Here is a 7,238-nt window from a genome sequence, read left to right on the forward strand (position 1 = left end):
TATAAACCCTACATAGATTCCAGTCAATTATTATACTGTATTTTAGTATATTTTATTAATATAAACACAACTATATGAATGGTAGGATTGAAGATGTTATACCACCTGTGGTATTTGAGAACTTCTCAACAACCTTAAAGAGTATAGAGAATGTGGAGAATATCAAAAAAATCTATCAGTCATTTTTATGCGTATCCATGAGTACAGGTGTGCATGCCCAGTACCGAGAGCATGGGTGAAAAACATTATTCTTATAACCTTCATCAGTCTGCTTTAATTGATAATTTGATTTCTTGTCAATGATTTCTTCTTTGGTAATGGCGAACATTTTTAGAGTCAAGGTTTCAACTGCAAAAGAAGTGCAACCAGGTCAAGAACCTATTTAAGAAATGAATATGAGTGAAACAGAGCACGAGAGACGTCAAAGTCAGAGCTGCACTGACGTAGGTCTATGTACTGTGACACCTTTCCATTAAGCCATAATCTACCTTCTGTCAGCAGAGGGCCTCCCAGAACGTCGTCTTCACCCATCAAGCTCCAGAATTCCCATCCAGACCCAAGAAAATGAAGAATATAGAGCTTTTGTGCTCTCTATGAAGATCACCAACAGCATCTACAACCAATCACTTGAAGACCACAACTCAGATGATTACGTGAAGCTCTCAGATGACGTTAGAAACTTGGTAAGAATCTAATTCAGTCCTTGAGATCAGTTACAGACATAGATAAATTACAAAATAACACATTCAATCAAATTGTTTTCTGGATATAATAAATATAGCTAGTCTTCTTCAATAGCTTAGAAATTTTGTATTGAAAGTGGTAGTGGGCTGATCCAAACCAGTAATTGAATACTGGTCTCTTTGTTATGTTTCAGTTCCAACAGATCTTTGGCTGTTCGGAATGCGCCACCTATCAGATTTACACAGGTGCTGCAGACATAACCTTCAGGTATCTCTGTTATGTCATTATGTCTGTTGCACATGGTGGGATGAAGGACGTGGGAGCAGGAGTCAGAGCAAACAAAACAGGATTTATTTAAAAAAAAAAACAAAAGGGAACAGGCATGAACACAACTGGATTGCAGAGGATCACAAATCAGGAAGAACACACAGGCAAACAGGAGAGGCAATATTAGGGTACAACTTCAAAGAGAGGATGAAGAAACACAGAACTGGGAAGCACTTTTATACCAAGACTAATGAGGGAGCAAACAAGAGGCACCTGGAGTGAGTAACATAAGGGTAGGAATGAGAGTGAAGACAAACGCTGAACAGGCGTAGCTCGTCAGGGCCACGCTAGGGAAAAAACAGGAGGGGCAGGTAGGCATGACGTTATGATGTCACTATACTCTATACTTTCATAGTTTCATAGCAGATAAATTTTATTCACTATAACTTGCATGAATTTTTTTGTAAACCCCTGCTATAATTACTTCACTGAATTCTGCTTTTGTTCTTATTTTCTATATGCATCAATTTTATATCCACTTAACCTGATCATCATCTCTAATTATTAATTATTGCTATAAATGGAAGAAAGTCCAGTATAGCATTAGGAACAAGAACATCCACACTCTACCCATTGTCCTGCTATATGGACTAATCTGCTAGGTTGGAAATATATATATTTTTACTAGTAGAAAGTGGGCACCAGCCTGAGTGATCGGAACTGGATAAGGACAAGAACTAAAATGTGACAAAGTGTAAATATCCAGTAAAATTTAATTTCTTCTCTTTGTTCTGTTTTCAGCAATGGATCAGTGATCACAGATTCCACACTGGTGTTCAACACTATGTTCCTGATCAATGGTGACATTATCAAGAATATATTTTGTGATGCAATACTGACTGGTTCTGTAAATACCAGTATCAGTGTGGACCCTACATATACAAATAGTAAGACTTCATTTGTATTCTGCCCATTTAATATGAATTTATATCTCTCATACTGAAATTGCTGGATTAAAAGCAGTGAATGACAGAGATGCAATTTGTCTGCATTTTTGTTTCTAACACTGAACTGTGTTTCCTCTGCACTGACCTGCCAGCTCCAGTTACGGTTCCTGTACCAGTGATGACAACTACTCCACAGCCCACTACCACCTCCCGTCCTTCTACTACTACTACTGCTACTACTACACAGCCCACAATCACCTGCTGTTTTACTACCAGTACTACTACTATTACTACTACTCCTACACAGCCCACTACCACCTCCCGTCCTTCTACTACTACTACTCCACAGCCCGATAGCACCTTCCTTCCTTCTACTACTCCTACTCCTCCTACTACTACTACTACTCCTACACAGCCCACTACCACCTCCCGTCCTTCTACTACTACTACTCCACAGCCCGATAGCACCTTCCTTCCTTCTACTACTCCTACTCCTCCTCCTACTACTACTACTACTCCTACACAGCCCACTACCACCTCCCGTCCTTCTACTACTACTACTACTACTACTACACAGCCCACAATCACCTGCTGTTTTACTACCAGTACTACTACTATTACTACTACTCCTACACAGCCCACTACCACCTCCCGTCCTTCTACTACTACTACTCCACAGCCCGATACCACCTTCCTTCCTTCTACTACTCCTACTCCTACTCCTCCTCCTACTACTACTACTCCTACACAGCCCACTACCACCTCCCGTCCTTCTACTACTCCTACTCCTCCTACTACTACTACTACTCCTACACAGCCCACTACCACCTCCCGTCCTTCTACTACTACTACTACTACTACTCCACAGCCCGATACCACCTTCCTTCCTTTTACTACTACTACTCCTACTACTCCTACTACTACTACTCCTATATATACTGTATACCTATAATAATAATCCAAGCAATGTAACTAGCCCATCACACACTATTACTACTACTGCTACTACTACACAGCCTACTATCACCTGCTATTTTACTACCAGTACTACTACTACTCCTTTACAGCCCACTACCACCTCCCGTCCTTCTACTACTACTACTACTACTACTCCTACATAGCCCACTACCACCTCCCATCCTTCTACTACTACTACTACTCCACAGCCCACTAGCACCTCCCTTCCTTCTACTACTACTACTACTACTACTATATATACTGTATACCTATGATAATAATCCAAGCAATGTAACTAGCCAATCACACACTATTACTACTACTGCTACTACTACACAGCCTACTATCACCTGCTGTTTTACTACCAGTACTACTACTACTCCTATACAGCCCACTACCACCTCCCGTCATTCTACTACTACTACTACTCCTACACAGCCCACTACCACCTCCCATCCTCCAGTACTTACAACTGTAATTGATACTACCCGGGATTACTATAGTTTTTTCACCAGTACAAGCATTGTGTAGCTAGCTCATCAGACAGTTTAACTACTATTACAGACACAAGCACCAGTGCAAATAACACAATGCCGTCAAGACTTGTAAACGTAAAAGCTCATCCACCATTTCTTCAAAAAATGATAGCAATTCTACAAACAATGCCACCCCATCCAGTCATGTCACTAATGGACTGGTATGACTAGTTCCTACTGCTTACTAAAAAATACTACTAATTCTAGGGAGGGGGAACATTATGCCAAATTTCTTAGCAAATTTACTGACATAACCCAAATCAAATAAGTTTGTCAATTCACTAGAAATTTTAAATTAGGGCTGATAATTTCATAGTGACTGTTTAATGTATGATTCAAATAGGAAATTTGTCAAATTTCACCAACATATCGGTGGATTTGTACTTAAATATGCAATTGTTTAACTAAAGTACTTTGATGGTCATATGCATACTTATGTGGAGAAGTGAACAAATGAGTATGAATTTATTCATTAAAAGATGCAACAGATGCTAATCCGAGATACAAGTTTGTTTAAGTAGTGTAGTAGTGTGACTATAATGAATATTCTTGCATTAAACTGTGATTGAGAGGAGACTGGTTGTAATTTCTGAACATGAAAAAGCCGCAACTGTCTACATGAAACGTTGCATGAAGTAAATGTTGTTTCCTTGATAAATAATCTTTTTTTCTTGTAAAAATTTGGAAGGAAAACAGAGTAAAATTTTACAACACAGTTGATTTTAGTAAAACTCACACAAATAGTCTTGTCCTTAACGGAAAATGTAGATGTGTTAAAAACGACACAGTTTGTGTTATTTTTTTTTTTTTTACCACATCTCTTTTTACAGTGTTGCACTGCAGAGAATTTTATCTCAAACATTTGGGTGAGTCACTATCCAGCATGAACTTTTTCGTGAAGTTTTTATTCACCAGAGTTCACGTTAATAATGCGCCTTACGATAATAGCTTAATGATCTTGTGTTTTATCACGATTGTTTCAGTAATACGTATGGCATTTTCTGTGTAAAAACCAGAATAAAAGATTTAATGGCAAAATGAGGGAGAAGGATACTGATAAAGACAAGGAAAATCAACATAATCACATAATAATTTTCCAAGGCGCGATTCTGAGACTTAATAGCCTACGTCGCGTTTCATATCACAACATACGCTGGCTATCCATCCTGCGTGCAAATAGCATCTGCCTTAATAAATGGGTATAAACATTTCATATACGATTGTAACTCTAATAAAAAAAAAAGACAAGTTTGCCAATTGCCATTTATAGGGTTTCTAGGGAAAATCGGAATGTTGCAGAACTAGTATTTCATGTGTCTGATCTTTAGAGAATCCTGTTAGTGCACCTTGTGTATTAATGTCCTCAAAATCTGTAAAACGTGTTTCAGCTGTTATGAGCGGTTTATATATAACATTGTGATACACCTATAAAAACAGTCAAGCATCTGATTCATGATCAGTTACACAAACAATTAAACAATCCAAAATACTGTTTATCCAAAATACTATTTATTGTGTAACTGTTTATAAATCAAATGTCAAAAACCTTTCTTTTGAACACTAGTCTGTTTTCTGCCAGTAGCCATTATGAAGTTACGTGGGACTTAGCTAGCTGCTATAAAACGTCCTTATGTAGTGCCGTTGCCAGTTTCTATGGTTTCAACTGCATTGCACAACCGAGTGCCAAAGCGCGGCGCTATTCAAAGGCAACGCTGGAGGACATTTCCTTGAATGATTTCCATCAAGGAGGGATGATAAACAAATCCTTCCTTTATAAATAATATTGAAAAACAATACGGAAATTACCAGTATTTGAAATTTGTTTTTATATTTCAGTTAGTTTCAGGAGAAATATTTATAGTTTTCGTTTAGTAGTTTTTATTTTTCCGTATTTTTTTTTTGTTTCTCAGGCTGGCATGAGAGTTAATAGTCGTATTTCCCGATTGTGGCGTGTGTGTTTGCCCGTGTTTTATGTGAACCCCGTCCGATCCTCGCGTGTCCATATCTCGTTTAACCTCCTTGTTTTTCTGCTGTTCTGTTTGGATCCGGTTGTCATTAAGTGCCTGTCAGTGTTTTTCGGAACTTGAAGAGCCCTGTTCGCCTTTAATAATTAGATCCTCTTCCTCATTCGCTGCTACCGCGATGCCTCGATCTGCCAGATATTACTGTCCGATCACTCAGTGTCCGCTTTTCTAACTGCTTTTGTTTTGCTCAGCCTCCGTGCTTTCTTGTTTTAATCTTGAAAGCATACCATATATGACTAGGTATCCAGCTACCATTCGCTATTTTTCCACTGTAGTTAAATATGTAATGAGGACATTCTTAAACTTAAAATCAACCAGTTCTAAAAAAAATGTGGATATCAATTCCCTGTCTCAATTGACCTCTGTTGATGCTTTGGGTCCTACGTCAAAAGAGTTCCCAAATAGCATCATGTCATTGTTTCAACGTTGAATTATAGTTAAATGCGTTGAATTATGGTCAGTGTTAAATTATCACGAATTGATCTTTGGTCAGATTTTCAATGTTGAATAATTGATGATGGCAAAACCTCGATCCAATGTTGATATAAAGTGCAAGATTGAAGATCAGCGTTGTTTCAACCTTTTTGTCTGATATGGAATCAATGTCATTTCAACATATGTGTGCTATCTGGTTTGGCAGCAGGATATTTAAGTCCCCCATTACACAGTAAATTCAATACTAATGCATAATAGCTTTATCTTAAGGGAAACAAGTGAGGTCGAAGCAGGTGGGTGCAATTGACCTGATAATTAGGTATTACCCTTCAGGTAGCTTAGGTAGACTGTTTAGTATCACCTTTTCCAGATAGGTTTTAGTGTTTGTTATTTCCAACCTCTACACTGGAAATCAACTAAGGTGGAGAGAGAAACACATTATGCTTTGAAGTCCTGTCTATTCAGGAACACTAGCAAAGGGCTGTTTCCCGCTTTGATAAGCCTGAAAGGTACTTCTTATCAAACTGGGAAATCCAAGATCAAATCTTAAAAATAGAAGTATTTCCCGTAACAGAGCTAGATAAGGCCCACTGCCCTATGTCCTACGCACACGAATAACCACGTACATGTTCCCTAGCTGTCCCTCACATGTCTGTTTCTTTTCACACGTGTTTCATTTGGGTTCTGTGGGACTCCAGACTTAACCAGCCACTACTTGGAAACAGTACTGACAGACACTCCGAAGAGTGACCACATCTTACCAGTGCTGCCTTTACTTCACTGACTTCCGGTCCGCTTCAGAGCTGATTTTAAAATTTTGTTACTTGTTTTTAAACGTCTAAACGGAACGGCCCCCTCTTACCTCTTAGTTGTGCCATGCAGGGGTGGACTTACCACACAGCAAGGGTAGGCGGCAGCCTGGGGCCCCTGAAAACTAGGGGCCCCATGGAGACAGAATTTCCAGAAGACTGCACTGCATAGCTTTCTGTCACCACTGGAGTCTACCGGCTGCTCACTGCCAAGCGAACTGACACACAGTAATAAGAGAATGGCACAAAGATACAGGACTAATATTACATCTCCCCTGACTGATACTGTCTCTCTAGAGTGGTAAACAAACTGTGAACAGATGTGGAGAGAATACAATTAAACGAACGTATGCAAAAATTCCAGCCTGACCTTAGCAAATGAGAGAATGGATAAACTTCTTAAATTTGACCGATCCATCGTCTGGCACGTTACCCCCCTCCCCCCCCCATCAGCAAATTTTGCCAATAGCATTCCCACCCCCTCGCTGATCAGTAAATTTTACTGCTAGCACCCCACGTTTTGATTAGCATGTTATTCAAGTTTCGTTGTTTTTAAATCCCTCTCCTTTCTCTTTTGAC

General features: G+C 39.1%; 1 long non-coding RNA gene across 1 annotated transcript; it reads left to right on the top strand.

The window, feature by feature from the left end:
- Window positions 1-1,268: 1,268 nt before the first annotated feature.
- LOC111853881 (uncharacterized) lies at window positions 1,269-2,336 on the top strand. Its single transcript, XR_011984861.1, has 3 exons — window positions 1,269-1,322; window positions 1,753-1,898; window positions 2,051-2,336. It is a non-coding gene; the product is annotated as an uncharacterized lncRNA (long non-coding RNA).
- Window positions 2,337-7,238: the final 4,902 nt, after the last annotated feature.

This window comes from Paramormyrops kingsleyae, chromosome 23 (genome assembly GCF_048594095.1).
Source record: "Paramormyrops kingsleyae isolate MSU_618 chromosome 23, PKINGS_0.4, whole genome shotgun sequence".
In the NCBI taxonomy this organism is placed as follows: domain Eukaryota; kingdom Metazoa; phylum Chordata; class Actinopteri; order Osteoglossiformes; family Mormyridae; genus Paramormyrops; species Paramormyrops kingsleyae.